The sequence below is a fragment of the Sebastes umbrosus genome, chromosome 16, assembly GCF_015220745.1.
Source record: "Sebastes umbrosus isolate fSebUmb1 chromosome 16, fSebUmb1.pri, whole genome shotgun sequence".
NCBI lineage: Eukaryota > Metazoa > Chordata > Actinopteri > Perciformes > Sebastidae > Sebastes > Sebastes umbrosus.
In genome coordinates, this window is record NC_051284.1 from 3536066 (window position 1) to 3554448 (window position 18383).

General features: G+C 41.2%; 2 protein-coding genes across 2 annotated transcripts in view; both read right to left on the reverse strand.

Moving 5' to 3' along the window:
• The window catches only part of LOC119504364 (transcription regulator protein BACH2-like), a 65471-nt gene extending 50961 nt beyond the window's left edge, over nt 1–14510 (reverse strand). Inside the window, exon 1 of the mRNA XM_037796447.1 lies at nt 14312–14510. The gene's annotated coding sequence lies outside the window, so the exon portion shown is untranslated. The remainder of the gene's footprint in view (nt 1–14311) is intronic.
• The window catches only part of LOC119474418, an 813351-nt gene that overhangs the window by 132614 nt on the left and 662354 nt on the right, over nt 1–18383 (reverse strand). The gene's annotated exons all lie outside the window — the stretch shown is intronic.

The window sequence follows — 18383 nt, forward strand, 5'->3', positions numbered from 1 at the left end:
GGAAGGAAAAGACATGCAGATACAGAGATAGAGAAAAGAGATCATCCATCAGACGCTGTGAGTCTAGTTTTCCTCTGTCTGCCCTGGAGCTGTGCTACGCCTCCTGGGACAGTCTGTACTCATCACCTTCACACACACACACACACGGTCAGGCTGCCCTTGATCAGCTCCTCTCACCTGCACACACACACACGCACGCACGCACGCACGCACGCACGCACGCACGCACGCACGCACGCACGCACGCACACACACACACACGAGTGATGTGAGTGTGAATTATGTATTGGTTTTACAACAGTCTCTCAGACAGAGAAGAAGAAAAAGAAAACCTAGCAGGAAGATGACAAGTTCTCTTCATCACACTGATACAAACACAACATGACATCCAGTCTTTTATAAATACTGGTGTTTGCAGGATAATGTTCATACACATACTGCTCCTGTGATCCATCACTTCATTCACTAAGTCAATCAAGGTTAGTCCATCTGCTCCCTTGTGGTCGTTGTAAGGCATGACAGAGTCTCTACACTACACACTGAACCAGGGTCAGTCACTCAGTTCCTCTGTGTTATCTACAGTATATACTGTTTTTACTGTGCTTTGCATCTACGACAGCATGTGTCCCTCTTCCTCATTTCCACTGTTACCTGATTAATACACACTCACACACTAGTGTAGGGATTCTACTTTAATAGGTTTTGGTTATTAGCAAATTAATTAATAAATAATAATAGAATTATTAATATTAATAAAGATTATCAATAAACATTAATAATAAACGGGGCACCACCCTGGAATCAGGGACCAATGACCAAAACGTTAATATAGTCTCATTATATATGCTAAACTATCAATTTGGAACGTTGATTAATAATTAAATTAAAAACTATAACCAGAATAGATAGTAAAGGTTGAAGGATATCGGAGTTCTTGACATAGCAGAGGTTGGCATTATTCACTCTTGTGCAACATTAAAGAGACCAGCGTGTATATTCCACAAACATTTATTTACAAGATAATAAAGGTTCAAACACAATATTAATCTAACTAAATAACTAAACTAAACAAACCAAACGCAGTGTGTAAGCATGTGTGTGTGTGTGTGTGTGTGTGTGTGTGTGTGTGTGTGTGTGTGAGTGAGAGAGAGAGAGATACTCTAGACAAGATGGGGGGTGGGAGGGGTGATGTGGGGGTTAAGATTACCTGAAGCTGTATGTTTATGTTTAACTAATTCACAGTTTCTGTATGTGATCGTAATGTGTGTTAGATATGCAGTGGGTTAGAAAAGATGGTTAGTTTGCATGCAAGACCTTGTCTATGTGAAGCATAAACTAAACACATCAGATATGGCGAAGCCAGTTACCCAAAAATCAAATACAGATAAATCACCACAGTCAAACTCAATGAATAACATTAAACCAAATCAATACAAGTACATTCTAGGAATCAAAGTTTAACTGTCTTGCTCAGCCATGTGCGATTGCTAATGCTAAGGCCCAGTACGTTACCCCATGGAAGAACAGGGTTTGTAATTCCATGTGTTGAAGTTGTGGTTCCAAGTCAAAGATGTCGTCTTTGGTTAGCCTGGTGCTAACTCTCCAGTAGCTTGATAGCTTGAAGTTATCTGGTGAAAGGCGGGCACTCGCGTCGTCTGCCTTTTGGTTCCTTGGTTGCAATGGCTGTTTCCTAACAGGCCATTGATCAGAACAGAGCTATTTTGATAGCTTCTGGACTGGAGAGCTTAGATGAAGAGTAGAAAGAGCTGTGGCTCACCTCTTGGGTGAGGAGGTGAAGAGGGAAGAGTCGAAAGAGGAGGAACAAAGAAATTCCTCTGGTTTTGTTCTGTGTGATTTTCACACCTAGGTGTGAAATGTTACTGTAGCCAATGAGAACTGAGATGAGTCCTGTGGTCAAGGATCATGTTACTGAGTTCATGAGGTCACTTGAAACCAGCCATCTGCTGGGTCCCTACACTAGCAGTCTATCTCTCTTAGAAATCATTCTAACAGAGCATCAACATCAAACTTTTTCATGTCAAGGATCCAGCATGGAGTCCAATGACCACAGACCATGGATGTAAAAGAGGGTCCAACAGACCACAGACCATGGATGTAAAAGAGGGTCCAGTAGACCACAGATGTAGAAGAGGGTCCAATAGACCACAGACCATGGATGTAAAAGAGAGTCCAGTAGACCACAGACCATGGATGTAGAGGAGGGTCCAGTAGACCACAGACCATGGATGTAGAAGAGGGTCCAACAGACTACAGGCAATGGATGTAGAAGAGGGTCCAATAGATCACAGACCATGGATGTAGAAGAGGGTCCAATAGACCATAAACCATGGATGTAGAAGAGGGTCCAATAGACCACAGACCATGGATGTAGAAGAGGGTCCAATAGACCACAGACCATAGATGTAGAAGAGGTTGTGTCTTGGTCTTTTGCCCTGCGTGTTAGTAAATAGCCTACAACTCCATTAAATTCTGTTGATGTCATGCTACTAGCGCTACTAGCTACTGGCCGATAGCCGGTTGTTTGCGAACAGAGACATTAATACATCCACCCCGGTACAGGCTGACAGCATACAGCCCATTGGTGTATTAGAAGATAATAAAAGTGATGAATTACAGCCAATATATCCATTTTTACAGCTGCATACAGCTAGCAGGAAGCTGGCAGAATCCGGTATGTCATTTGAGCGTGCAGGGCGGTGCAGTCCCGTGGGTCTGATGCACGTTCATTATGGCGAGGAAAATATCTCTGGATTCAGCTGTTGGTTCATTTTACTACTTTTAGGACATAACGATTTCAATTTGGGCTATTTAAGTGTTCGTACTGATTTTGAAGTTGATTTACAGACTCATTGGCGTTTTCAGTCCAAAATGGCGGCAGCACTATGGCGTCGCCATCTAGTGCGAGTTTTTTTGCTTCTATACTCTTTCACACATCCTCCTCTTCTTACTCTCATCTTTTTTAAGTACTGTTTTGTTATTCAATTTGATGATTTATGATTATATGGCTGTAAAGCTACTGTTGATACCTCAACACTTCCTGCACAGTTGTTTCACAATAAAAGACTTCCAGATGCTTCAAGGGCATAATCACTTCCTTTCCTAGTGGGCTTTTAATGTGAAAATCTGTAGGAATAGTGGACTTTCATTGATGGTAGCTTAACCCCTTACAGTTTTTCTATTTAAGCATTTTCATTTTCTATTTAGGTATTTTTTTTGTATCGATATATTTGTTTTCAATTGGCCTCTTCCATTTCACCCTCGAAACTGAGCTTTTAATTTTTCATCTGAGATTTTTCAAATTGATGGTATGTATTTCAATATCTATTTGCTACTTTCTTTCTAAATTATAAAATGTTCCACATTGCAGAATTAACACTGAAATTCAATCCATTCCTGTTAATGTGACGGATCCTGGATGACTACAGGGCTGTGTTTGAGTTGGGAGGGTTGACCTTAACACACTCCCAAAGAGAGGAGGCCTCCCCTGGGTTTATGTTTAGTTGTTTGTTTTTTCATAAAGAGCCAGTGTGTTACATTTCAGGGGGGTCTATTGGCAGAAAAATAATATAATAATATTCATAACATAGCAATGCATGTTCCAATGAGAATAAAACCGCACTGTTTTGCGTGTTCAACGTTAACCTTACCAAAAAGGCTCAGCATTACAAAAAATCCAACAAAATATATAAATATATAAACCGTCAGAAATTCTAAATGTCATCCTTTTAATTTTGTCATTGTCATCTATGGTGGTTATTTGCTGAAAAACACACAATTCAAATGATTAGGAAATAAATTGTTGAATTTTGATTTAAATACTTGCTTTGATTAAAAATCATATAGGTCTATTATAAGCTGCTTAGAGGAGTTAAACAGGTCATAATTCCCTCTATCATCTATTTTATATTGCTGTGAAAACATCTCCTTCAAACAACTGGATTTATTCAAGTTTCTCGCCAAAAACTACATTTTTCAAGATTACATCATGATAACGTTATAATCTACCTTTGCCCAATGCTCATTTTTACTGAGTAGAGCTTGTTCTAGGGATGCTAATTTTGAAAAATGTTCTTGACCGATAACTTACCCTCTTTAACCGATTATTAACCGTCAAGATTTTTGCCTAGCATGCAGCGGTGCGCCAGCTGCAGTGTATGAGCACAACAGATATTCATTGACAGGAGTCTCCAGTTCACCGTCCGGGAGCGTTAACTTAGCAGCTACGATGTTGGGTGTTGTGTTATGGACATGCAGCCACTTTCCCATTAAAAGTCTCCACCGCACATTTAGTTTAGTTTAGCAGGTTGTCAGCTGTGTGTCTGCCCAGCGTAACTTTAGCGAGTGTCCAACAGTGTGTGTATTTGTGCTACGTTAGCAGCTCTAGCGTTGCCGGAGGCTTTGTGCTCGCCACCGCCACACGTAGTCTGCGTAACTTTAGCGAGTTTCCAACATACCGTGTGTGTGTGTGTTGGCGGTGAGTGAGGTTGTTGGTGGCGTTCTAGCTGTGAACGCAGGTGTAGCAGTGTGTGTACAGTTTATTTGTCGGTGAATGCTACGAAACTACTAGCTAGCCGACTTCCTGTATCCTGCAACTCCGGCTCCGCCTCTTAAGGTGGGCTGTTAAGGTGGACCAGCTTTTCTCCTTAAAGAGACGAGCCGCTCCTCTGAGCCGCTCAGCTTTTTAATTAATTATTAATATTTCTTTTAACCATCTTAACCGATAGCGTTAATCAGTTAAAATGCTCAATGTCGGTCAATGGTTAAACGGTTAGTTATTAACATCCCTAGCTTGTACCAAATGTTTTTAAGGTTGTTCCTCCGGCTGGGCGCGGGGGGACTGCTATGATTGGTCAAATCTGCAGAAAAGTTGCGGTGATTGGACAAAATTGAAAGATCGCACAAAATTTCCCCAATCACAAAGATCGGTTGAATTCGCGTGAATTGTTGCGATCGCAACATCCTGGAGGAACCGTTTAAAAAAAAACTTAAATGCAGACGGTGTACTTCAAGATGACATTTTCACAAAGCCTTGTTTATATATAGTAACTATATTGGGGGAACAGGCCACTGTGCCAAGCCATGCTGTTTTATTTAGTCTGCAAAGAGAAGAACGTAGAACAACAGAGTGTACAGTAAGGCCTCCTGACAGACACTCCACTAAAATAAGCTCTGTCCTGAGCTGAGACGTGACTTCACTGTGTTCCCTCATCTGCCTGTTGTAGTGTGTGTGTGTGTGTGTGTGTGGCACACACAGGGTGGGAGGCCCACTTACAAGGTGATGATCATCCTGAAACTGGTTCTGACTGAGCACATGTGTATATATATATATATATATATATATATATATATATATATATATATATATATATATATATATATATATATATATATATATATATATATATATATATGCACACAATCAAATGTGCATATAGGGGGCGTATAGCCATACAGAAAACACTGACACATAGTACAGACATGTGAGTAGGCACACACACACACACACACCCATCCCCCTCAGGGAGTCGGTCCTCACATGACGTAGTGAGGATGAAAATAGACAGAGGGTACAATGAGTGCTAGCTGTGTTTAACCCCTTTAAAACACAGTAACATCACTGCAACGATTTACCTTTGTGTAAAGATGTGGAGGTATTTTAGAGAAGAGAGAAAGGTGACGACTCGCAAAACAAAGGTTCTCTGTTAGACTGAAGCTACAGTATGCCCTGCCAACGAGTGAAAAGACGTCATTTTCACTGTTTACGCCTTTGTCTATTCATCTTCATCCTCACAGGCTCTGAATTGTGGTTATAACATATATGCTTACAAACACTTCCAGAAAGGGGGATTCACATAGTCTGCAATGTTTTGTACGATATTACGACAAGGATCATTTATTTGTTATTTTATGCCACGGGGTCCAAAATAGGGATGCACCGATACCAGATCGGATATCGGGCCGATATGGACTCAAATAGCTGTCGATCTATTCAATTCAGTTCTATGTTTATATACATTATATACTTGAATTTTAATTCCCGTTTAGGTTTTGACGAATTTGTTGCTTTTTACCAATTTGCTGGTGTACCATTTATTATTTAAATAGTAAATAACAATTCAGTAAATTTGCATCTATGTATTTATTTGTTAATTTTTTTTAGAAAGTTAGGAAAGCGATGTTTAAGTCCAGCCTGATGTCGCCTTATAACAGAATGATCCCAGTCACTTCCACACGGCAAGACATACAGCTTATTAATTAAACCCTGGTATCGGATCGGTACTCAACTAAGCCCAGGTATCGCTATCGGGACTGAAGAAGTCGGATCGGTGCACCCCTAGTCCAAAACCGGCAACCCGGCGGTAACGGCTGCTTTAAACAGTGATTGGCCAGCTGTGCAAAAGGTGTTAAAATGGACTGAGCTCTAAGCATGCTCCATGTTCTTCTCTTCAGGTTCCTCACATTCCTACTGTACTTCCACATTCACGGATGACCCACAGCCGTGCTTTCAGAAACGAGATAGGAAGAGTGGGACTGAAATCAGAATCAAGTCGTGAACAACCTGCACAGATCTGTTCCTGACAGACGGACGGACTGGACTCTCCCTTGATGTTCTCCAAAACGCACAGCGGATACACAGGCATATCTGTACGTCTGCATTATGTGTTGAAGCACTTGTTGACAACGTACAGTCCACGCATTCAGAAACGTCGTACATGGGTGCACGCAAATATTTGCAGATATAAGCAGATGGTGAAATTTAAATCGGGGTGGGACCTGCATCAAAGTAAACATTACATTAATTTCATGAAATGTATTTCATTTATTTAAACATTTATAAAATATATATTTAATATTCTTAAAATTCTTTTTTTCTGCAGGGGACCCAGGGTCCGAAATTAACACTTGTCAAGCGCCAAATGTGGGCAGATTTTCCATTTGGTGAGTAAATCTGGGAAGGCTGATTACAGTGAAGGGGGTTAGCCCTGAAGCTGGCAGCAACAATGGCCCAGGCTCTGTTAAAGGTCCCATATTGTAAAAAGTGAGATTTTCATGTCTTTTATATTATAAAGCAGGTTTAACTGATGTATAAATACTGTGAAAGTATCTAAACACTCCATCCATGGAGAAATACACACAGCCCGTATTCAGAAACTGTGCGTTTGAAACAAGCCGTTAGGATTTCTGTCCATTTGTGATGTCACAAATATACAATATTTAGACCATTTCACAGTTTTAAACAAACATTCTAAATGCGTCCCAGTTTATTTCCTGTTGCAGTGTATGTGAATGACATCAGCTGACAGGATGTAAATAATGACACAAACTGTTGCCTAGCAACGCAATTCAATTGCAATTTCATTGCAATTCCGTTGAAATGCACCAAAACTGAGCGTTTAAGACAGAGGGTAAATACAGGTATATTAAAGCAGACAGTATGAGGAAAATAAAAAAAACAATTTTAACATTACAGCATGTGAACATGTTCTAGTGGAAACACAAAATACAAGTATGAACCTGAAAATGAGCACAATATGGGACCTTTAAGGTGGACCATCTATTCTAGTTTTGTGACAAGCCACTTTTTTTTTTTTTATACAAATACTGTCATATACTAGGGCTGGGACGATTCACCTATCTCCCAATTCAATACTATCACCATACTTGGGTGCCGAATCGATATGTTTTGAGATTTTTAAGTATTGTGATCGATGTTATGATTTATTGTTATTTTTGTTAACTTTTTTAACACTAGACCATGTGAAAAAGTTGAATCATACACTTCTAGGGACTTTTACTTTGGAAAATATCTAAATTAATCCAGTAAAAATGTTTGATTTTCAGCATGTATGTAGTCAGAGATGTCCTGAAGTCAAATATATCAGTTTCATTGTCAGACATTATTTATTAAATTTTTTCCAGCAACCCTAAAATTAGTGCTATTTTCTTTTTAATTTATAAGGACCATGTAATGTTTTATACTTCTGGTTAATATAATCCAATCAATCTTATTTCTATGTATATATGTATTTTCACCTTATTTTGAAAACTGGACGTAGTCCCATGTGTCTACTTCCTCTAACTTCTCCAAGGTGGTCTCTAGCTCTCCCGTCAGCTCCGTTCTCTTTATACATCCATGGTCAGCTCCATCGGGGCCGTTTGAATGCATTCAACATAAATGTCAGTATATGGGTGCTCTACAGTTGTAGCATCGGCCCATTTGACCACGGAGATGAGAGCGACGGCCGGCTCGACGGCAACGTTAACGCGATACGATAACGTTTCCTGTCCGTGACAGAGTTAGCGTGCAGCTTTAGCCATGATGTCTAGCTCTGCTTTTCCTGCAATGTGTGAAACCCAAAGTGTTTCCATCCTTTACTGGATGTGTAGTGTTTACCACGCTAAAATGGGAGGGTGCAGGTCGTATCCACGCCGACACTCCGCCGTTTTCTACTTTCTCGTTTCGGCTCGCTGCGGTTTGTTTTGGTGGACGGATACGGAACGGATATGATGTTATGTTACTCAGTAACAATAAAAGTGGTAACTTCCTCGTACCTTCACATAGACTCAAATGAAGCAAAGATTCTGGCATTAAAAAATCAATTTCAAAATCGTCAAAAAAAAAAAAATTTGCTAAACATAGGTGATTCCATTTTTTTCCCACCCCTAAAACTGTGATTGATGTTTCTCTACTTTCTTACACATTATGCTGTATACTAAACAATTATTGATTAATCAATAAAACAATTAGCTACAGTCATGTTAAACAACACCAGTGGTCTGCTATCACTCAGCAAGCGTAGGTTCAAGTGTTGGTATCACCTTAATCCTAATCCTTTAATGTCTCAGTTCACCAACAGGCCAGACTGGTTCATTTCATAGATGAGTTAAAGCTGGTTACCTCCTCGTGTGTTACATGACAACAGTAGATTAAAGCAGTTATTTTCAGAAGACTGAACGCCTCCGCACAGACTCCTGAAAACACATTTCACACTCCTCACGGGATGCAAACCACCGACTGTCCTTCCATTCAGCAAAGCTCGTCCATAAACAGACTGTACACACACACAGAATGACATAAATGGCACCACATGGTCTGCCCACACATCCGTACATTCATCTCCATACTCACACTCACTATTCACATTATTTAAATCAAGCTAAAACCAAATCACATCATACATCACACCACCGAACTGTTGAAACGTATTGACTTCTTATTTCTGTATTAGAGTAGATCCTTTGAGTATTATTTATTTTCTGGGTTCTATAACTAAACATCTTCCTCTCTGTCTGCATCACAGTCCGACCGTCCATCCAACACTTTTAGTCCAGAGCAAGATATGTGGAACTCATGGAACTTGGTACAGATATTCATGGTCCCCAATGGAGGAGTCCTAATGATGTCAAGATGAAGTCTTTCACCTTCAAACATCTGGCCACAAAATCCACTTGAACAATAGGGATATGAAAATGTTTATGCGTAGAGTCTTCAGTATGATTCCTAATGATTGTGGTGACTCTGTTCCTTCCTGAAGCAAACAGGAACAGCTCACAAAAAAATAAAACAAGGCAAAAGTGAGCATGGCTCACATTCCTCCGCTCACTGCTCGACCCCTACTAAAATAGGGCCAAAGGTTTTGCCCTTTTGGAACTAATGGCATTAGTCTATTGAGCACAATTTTGGGCACTCTGGACTTCTCACCCCCAAAAGGCACAACTAGACCACACTGTCAACCATCATACCAAGTTTGAAGTTCCTAAGTTAAATAGTTTCCTAGTTCTGCTCCGGAAACGAAAGTGTGACACGTGACTGGACGGACGGACGGACTGACGGACGGAAGGATGGACACGTGGAGCGCTATATACCCCCGGCTATGTTGTCGCGGGGGTATAACAAGCTAATGCACATTGATCTGCGGAGGTTGAACTTAATTTTGGACACACCGTGACCTCCTCTAAAGCCACATTCAGGCCATACAGTCAACTAAACACACAAAATATGTCATTATAATTCATAATTTATTGTAATCATCCATTTAAAGCCACTATGTGCTGGGGGTTTTTTTTTTATTCTTACTTTGGCGTCTTCCAGTGGCAGTATCAGGAAAGACATGTTTACATTGGTTTGCTTAAAGGGGCAATGAGTAAGATCTGGCCCGAATTTTAGTTCAAAAACATTCAAAAATGAACCAAAATGATCACCAGAGTGCGAAGAGGTTACAGTGTTGACGTTATGTCAAAAGACGTCTATGCATAGAGTGCTACTTCCTGTTACCTAATCTGGAAGTCAATAGGTTTTTTTTCAGAGGTTTTTAGTTAGATGTCTTAAATAAGGTCTGTGGTTAACACGAGCTGAAGAGATTTTAATGTTTTTGTTCTACGATATAGAATAAATATCCCACTCGTGAATTTTGAAGCCTTTACGTGTCATCTTCTAAAAGATGGTTGCTAACAAGTGGCCAAATGAGACTACTAAACGTCATCACGCCAACTCGTCCTCCTTTACAGTCTAGCTGTGTATACTCGCGCTCATGAGATCGTGGTGTAGTTAGTTTATAGCCTTTCGTTAGCTTTTTACTTCTGGTGATTGCATTCACGCTCCAAAAATCATAAAAGTGTTTTTCATTAGTGGAGATTATCTTGCTGAACAAAATGTGTAACAATCATAAACGTGTGTTTGTCATAGAGCGTATTTTCTGTAATAATCCAAAACTCAATGGAACAATACATTGTTTTTTTTAGTTGAGGGAACCAGGGCGATGCTAACTTCCTGGTTCCTACCTATAAAAATACGTCATCCCTGCAGCACTCTATTGTGTTGCAGAGATATCTACTGATATTAGCATGCTAACCAGCTAGCCCCGACCCGTCCCGTCTTGTAATACCACTTGTACCTCGAGAGGTGATAGTGATAGTTTGTTTATTGGATTAAATCCAAAGTGGCAGAAACAAGAAAACGAGTCGCACCCTCGCCTCGTCCTCCCCGTCGCCATGAAACTACTACTTCGCTGGGAGTAGAGCGTGTGACAGCTCTGGGAGACAACGGACCTTCAGTTAATAGTAAGCTTGAATTCAGCTAGCGGTGCAAACCCCAGGAGCATGTGGCCAGGTATTACACAGTACACCTTTAAAGGGGTATTCCGGCAATTTAATATTGCACTTCCATAAAGTTGGAGGTCTTGCATAGACAATTTTTCAAAAACATGGTAGAAATGTGTGCAGCAGAGGCCAATACATTCTGACATTTAGTCCCTAGTGTGGATCATGCTGTATCATACACCTCCCATAATGCAACTCAAAAACATCTTTTGTCTGACCCTCCCAGCCAGGTGAATGTCTGTTTCTTCAACCTGTTCGCACAAAAAGGCGTATAAATGCCACGATAGTTGGCAAGGCCTTTAGCATGCAATAAGTACGCCTGTCTTGACTTCCCTGTGTCATCTGTACGCCATGTATCCGTATTAGAGATTAACGCAATTGGTTAAAACGGTTAAAGGAAATGTTAATAATTAATTAAAAAGCTGAGAAAAACTCTTAACTTTAAGGAGAAAAGCTGACCCACCTTAAGAGCACACCTTGAGACAGTCTGAGCCGGAGTTACAGATACAGGAAGTTGGCTCCCGCCTATAGCTCGCTTGAGCAGAGCGAGTTGTAGCCTCGTAGCGTTTATTCACCGACAATAAAACTGTACACACACTGTCTGCTACACCTACGTTCACAGCTAGAACGCCAGCAATAACCCACATTCACCACCGCCACACACACACACACACACACAGTCTGTCGGACACTCGCTGAAGTTACGCCGCGCTGACAGACCGTATGTGTGTGGCAATTATGAGCACAAACTAACGTAGCACAAACATAGGACAATCGCTATCGTTAGTTCTGGCAGACAGAGTGTCGTTACACCGGGCAGACACACAGCTGACAACCTGCTAAACTAAACTAAATGTGCGGTGGAGACTTTTACTGGGAAAGTGGCTGCATTTCCGCGACACTACATGCAGCATCGTAGCTGCTAAGTTAACGCTCCCGGGAAGTGAACTGGAGACAGTGAATGCAGCATCGTGGCTGCTACAGTAGCTCTCCTGACGCTGAACTGCAGACAGTGAACGCACCATCGTGGCTGCTACAGTAGCTCTCCTGACAGTGAACTGGAGACAGTGAACGCAGCATCGTGGCTGCTACAGTAACAAATCTTGTCGGCAAACGGTTAATAATCAGATAATAAGGGTCGGTTATCGGTTAAGAAAATCTTTCAAAATTAGCATCCCTAATCCGTATTGACTGCAATGCAAACGCATCCAATGCTATGGTACGTGTTTGACTTAATTTAAGTACTTATTTTAAGCCCCAACCATGACATTTTCCCCTTACCCTAACTAAGTGGTTTTCTTGCCTGAACTGCGGACATTTGCATGGCGTACAAATGACACACGCATAAAAGCTAAAATGCATACTCGTGACACGCAGAATGACTGTGTAATTTTGTGGTATGAAAACGCCTTCCCGTGAGACCGTTTTTTTTTTTTTAAAGGCTTCATCCCCGGTTTGTAACTCAGGTTCTCTGAGATGAATCTGCAGTCTCAAGCTGAGATAACCACAATGACATCACTTTTTTTAATGAAGACTGTAACAATCGTCATCACTTATCGTCTCTGTCTCGACAAAAGCTCCACAGAGGACGTTATGTAACTGTTTTCACAAGATGGGCAGTGCCCCTCCATGAGAAGTAAACCAACACGGATGAGGTGTAAAAAAATCTGTTGAGTGCCCCTTTAATAAAGTACAGTGAATGATCTCTTTATGTTATGTTAGTATACAACTGTGGGCAGATAATACAGGCCATAACTACAGCAAAGACAGCAGGACAGAGATATCAGTCTTAGCTCAAGATAACTGTCTGGAAGTGGTGGCGGTAAATATTTCATTGGCCTCAGTCATCTCTCATCTGCTCCATTCAGCTGAACTGTATGTCACCCCCCCCCCCCCAGCCCCCCCCCCCTCCAACACAACCAAGTGCAGCAAATACTCTGATGCTGCTGTTTTCCCATTAGGAGAGAGAGAGGAGAGAGGGAGGGGGAGAGAGAGGAGGAAGATGGAAGAATGGCTTTGTAGGAAGGATGACAAAGAGATAATCCTTTCACAATAAGGGCATGTTTACAACCACTTACTCCAGTCAGAATATACATTATCTTAACTTCAGGTAAAGGCTCGGGTGTTAATTGAATATAAAAAATATTTTTCCATAGTCTACATTTATGAGGCTAGTAAAAGAAGACCTCAGTATTTACTATTTTTAGACCTTTTTAAGGTCGTGAATTGTCCTGTAGGTAAAGGGCCAGTGGAACAGCTCGTTTTGACACATATGTTCTCATATATAGAAGACACATTAATATTTAGTACCATACTTTCACATTCTCGCTTTATTCCGAGGTTTACTGAAGCGGCTGCTCGGCGGCTGAGGGCGGGAATAGGGGGGTGGGAGGCTGGCTCCTTTGTCCCTCTGCAGACCCTTCCTCCTTCCTCCGTCCTCCCCCAGCATGACAGCAGCAGATACACATACACACCCGGTGGTGGCGTTTGTCTCCCCGTGCAAAACATGTGCCCCCCCTCCACCTCCGTATAGTCTTCCATCGATATGTGTTATTGTAGAGGTGTGATGTGGTTAGCTTCAATAAAACCACTCTAATGACTAAACACCGACAACTTCCTCCCTCTGTCACAATGACACCACCAACACACCACCGCACCATAACCGTGCACGTTACGTTACTACCAATATTCATTCAGAGAAATGCGTGAATTGTTTTTATTTTTTTTAAAAGTCGTTATAGCAACACAAACAGTTCGTGAAACAGTCCAGAAACACAACCCGGCTCGGTTAGGAGCTGCACTTTCCCGACGTAACACCGAGGCGAAGAGAGAGAAACACGTTGTTTTTGTGAAGGGAACACATTTACGCACAACACCTAGCTAGCTTCAACCAATACATCCATGGCTTCAACACGCTGCCGACCACACAGCATCCTCTGCTCTGCTAACCTGAACACCACCACGGTGTCCAGACCACAGCAGCTACACAGCTCAGGGATAATGAGTACTATAGCAGACAGTGTACACTACAGTAGTGGTGTGTTACTACAACACGAACTAGTGAGCAGAGCCAGACAGATTAGTAGCAGCAGATCCGCGGCTGACAAGCGGCTCCCGTAGTCTGCTGTAGTAAAGCCCCGATGGTTGCTTATTATTATCCTCGTAACGCTGCTGGGAGCGACTGACTTACCCGCTTCTTTTTGTTTCTTTCTCTCCTGCTCGTCTGCGTTTCAATCCCTCAGAAATAAGAGTGAGTCCACATTGTTGTTGCAGCCAGAACCGCTGCTGCTGCTACTGGACCGCAGGCATCAGTGGATCAGTGGGTGTGTGCTGGATGTGTTGGGATGAAACGCCTTTTCTCCTCTAGGAGCTGCATTGTTGACATTGGCTTCCTGACGTCATGCTGGCCCTCATTCACAACAACGGCCGAGCCCCCCCACACCCTGCTCCTTCGATGATGGAGACCCCCCCCCCCCAGCATTGACTCGGTGCTTTACACATTTTATCTCTCAAACTAACACATTATGCATTTCAACTGTTTTGTTCTGCCTAATGATTTGTTAGAATATTCTAAGGAAGATTATTAATTTTTTTAGAATATCAGAAAATAATGAAAATACAATTTTGCATAGCCCTAGGTTATCAAATTGCTTGTTTTGTCCTAACCAAAGATTTTCAGTTTTCTGCCTATATGACAAAAAAAAAAGCCAGAGAATGTTTGGCATTTTATTTCTTGAAAACTGACTGAAATGATTAATAGATCAAAATAGTTGATGATTAATCTTCGGTCCAATAGCTAATCAATTATAAAACTTAAAGGTCCCATATCGTGCTCATTTTCAGGTTCATACTTGTATTTTGTGTTTCTACTAGAACATGTTTACATGCTGTAATGTTCAAAAAAAACTTTATTATCCTCATACCGTCTGCCTGAATATACCTGTGTTCACCCTCTGCATGAAACGCTCCGTTTGAGTGCATTTCAACGGAATTGCGTTGCTTAGCAACAGTTTGGGTCCATGTTTACTTCCTGTCAGCTAATGTTATTTACATACACTGCAACAGGAAATAAACTGGGACACATTAAGAATGTTTACTTTTAAAACCTTGTAATGGTCTATATATTGTATATTTGTGACATCACAAATGGACAAAAATCCTAACGACTTGTTTCAAACGCACAATTTCTGAATACGGGCCGTGTGTATTTCTCCATATATTGAGCATTTTGATAGTTTAACCGTATTTTTATAGCACTGAAACCTGCTTTATAATATAACAGACATGAAAATCTCACTTTTTACAATATGGGACCTTTAAAGGGGCTCTATGTAAGAATCCGAAATTGCTTGTTAACAGCGACACCTGTGGTCATTAAGTCGATGACAGTCTGCGTCCTGTTGCTCGAGCTCGCACTACATAGACGTGAGCGAGCGTCGGTCAAAACACTGAATGTGATTGACAGCTGAAACCACAATATCACTATATAGTTCACCTGCTTACTAACGTTAACTTAACTGTGTCCAGTAGCAGTTTTGCCAGGGTTCGTTTTGATACCCAAAACCAAACGAAGGTCCCTCCATGAATCAAAGGCCCGGCCGATGTTGATCCTAGTTTTCCTCTGACGTCAGTCACATTCCTGTTTTGCGAGACGGGCTTCACTAGATATGACTTTTTTTTTTGTGCTTCTGGGGAGTTTGTTGGAGTCTGAGTTGTGGTGGCGTTAGCTATCGTTGGACACTGTTAGCCCTGTCAGCGACGCTGAAGAGAGGAAACCCAAAAAGTCGCAGAAGGTCTCATTTTTAGGTAGGTTACAACCTGTTCACACATTGGCAATAAAAAAACATTTAATACATGTAAAAACTTACATGCAGTCTCTTTAAAGGAGCAGTGTGTAGGATCTGGTAGAGCAGATTGCAGCCAAAGAAGCCTCTCCCGTGTGCCAAACGTGTTGGAGAGCTACGGCAAAGAACGTATATTGATAAGAACTAAAAGTCAATTGGTCATTCCATTAAGCGCCCAGCAGCAGAGCTACGCTTCTGCCAGTTTGTAATGAAAGCCCCATACCTCCCTAACAGTTTCATTACAAAATGGGGACTTTGAGTCCTCAGTTTATAGTTGATAAGTGGAAAGATATTTTGTAAAACGTCCACCTACAAAGTGCCGTAAAACAAAATTATTTATATTCTATTGTCATAATTTGAATGTCTATACTGAAATGGTATATTATAAATATGCATACTATTATAACTATTTATTTACTTTAGGGCTGTCATTCGATTAAAATGTTTAATCGCGATTAATCGCTAATTTCTTGCACATTTTTTATCTGTTCAAAATGTACCTTAAAGGGAGATTTGTCAAGTATTTAATACTCTTATCAACATGGGAGTGGACAAATATGCTGCTTTGTGCAAATGTATGTATATATTTATTATTGGAAATCAATTAACAACACAAAACAATGACAGATATTGTCCAGAAACCCTCACAGGTACTGCATTTAGCATAAAACAATATGCTCAAATCATAACATGGCAAACTGCAGCCCAACAGGCAACAACAGCTGTCAGTGTGTCAGTGTGCTGACTTGACTATGACTTGCCCCAAACTGCATGTGATTATCATAAAGTGGGCATGTCTGTAAAGGGGAGATTCGTGGGTACCCACAGAACCCATTTACATTCACTGATCTGGAGGTCAGAGGTCTAGAGGGAGCGCTTTGAAAATAAAAAAATAGAAAACAGGATCCGCACACTGCACAGGTAGCTCCCAACAATTTTAATGAAGCAACGTTTCAATCTAACAGAGATCTTCGTCAGGCATTGTCAAGTCAGCATCACAGAGCAGTACAGGCAATATGTGGACACGGACACATCACCACTCAGGTGCTTCTGATCTGCTTGATTGGAAGTCAATCAGGTCACGCAGCTGGACCAATCAGGGCAGGCAGAACATTCCTCTAAAAGACAACACTGAAAGTATAAAGTCATTGTTGCACAAGCACTAATCTATCACATCACAGGATAAGTTCAAACATTATAAGTCACAAATCTTCAAAGATATTTATAATTTAAAAACAATATATAGAAAAAATAGATGTATGTGTTTGTCAACCTACTCACTGGACCAATCAGAGCAGAGCTGGACAACACTGTCTGATATTCCCCCCAGAGAGGGGACAAAATATGCCTCTATGAAAAAGATCGAGAACAACTAGAGACAACAAAATAACTAATATATAAACACATTAAATCCAACACATAAGGGATGAAGTCAAATATATATTATAAATATATAATATATTTTGGCCCATTTTCTATGTATATTTCTATATAATAGTTTTTCATGTTTAATGTTTTCTCTGGATGATTTGTGGTTTATAATATATATTTGACTCCAGGTAATGACTCTTATTATCAGGTGATTTTACACTAAAGAAAACCTTTGAAATAGCCTCAAGGACAGCCAGCTAAAAACCCTATTTGCTCTTGATCATTGGAAAAATGTGGCGTGAAACTAAAGATGAATAGACCTTTTTATTGTGTGATCTTCATTCATAAAGCCACACAAAAAGTAAATCTATTCACACCCTTTAAAGGGACTGTTTGTAACCTCTCACACGTATAAATCAATGCAGGTCTGTGTCCCATGCAGGCTTGCATGTGGCTACGCTGTTCAGACTCAGACTCCAACACAAACTACACGGAAGCACCAAAACCATAAAGTTGTATCTAGTGAAGCCCGTCTGTTAAACAGTGTCAACTCTTCCTGTTTCAGCCCCCTGACCACGGCAAGAAGACACAGGGGAGACCGTCTCCAGGGCCGGAGTCTCTGCTGTACTCTGCTCCTCTGCTCCTCTGCCTGCCTGCCTTCACTCACACACCGCGCTCGTTCTCACTCGCTCTCTAGCTCCACCTCTCACGTGCATGTGCGCACACTCCACACTGCAAAAGAGTTAGTAGCTCTGAGAATATCTAGTGAATGTACAGTGGACGTTTGTGCAGAAATAACTGCTGCAGCTCCTCCAGACCAACAGAGGTTTCCGTGTCTTGTGAAGTGACGGGGCTCTTCAGCGAGAAACGTTATCGTCTCCGACTAAAACTCCGGTGTCTCCCCTGTCCCCTCCGGCCGCGGTCGGGAGGCTGAAGCAGGACAACACAGTATCAGCATCAATTCATGGAGAGACCTTCGTCTGGTCAGCTAACATTACTGCCAAGCAGGTGAAATATGTGTGATGAGTGATATTGTGGTTTTAGCTG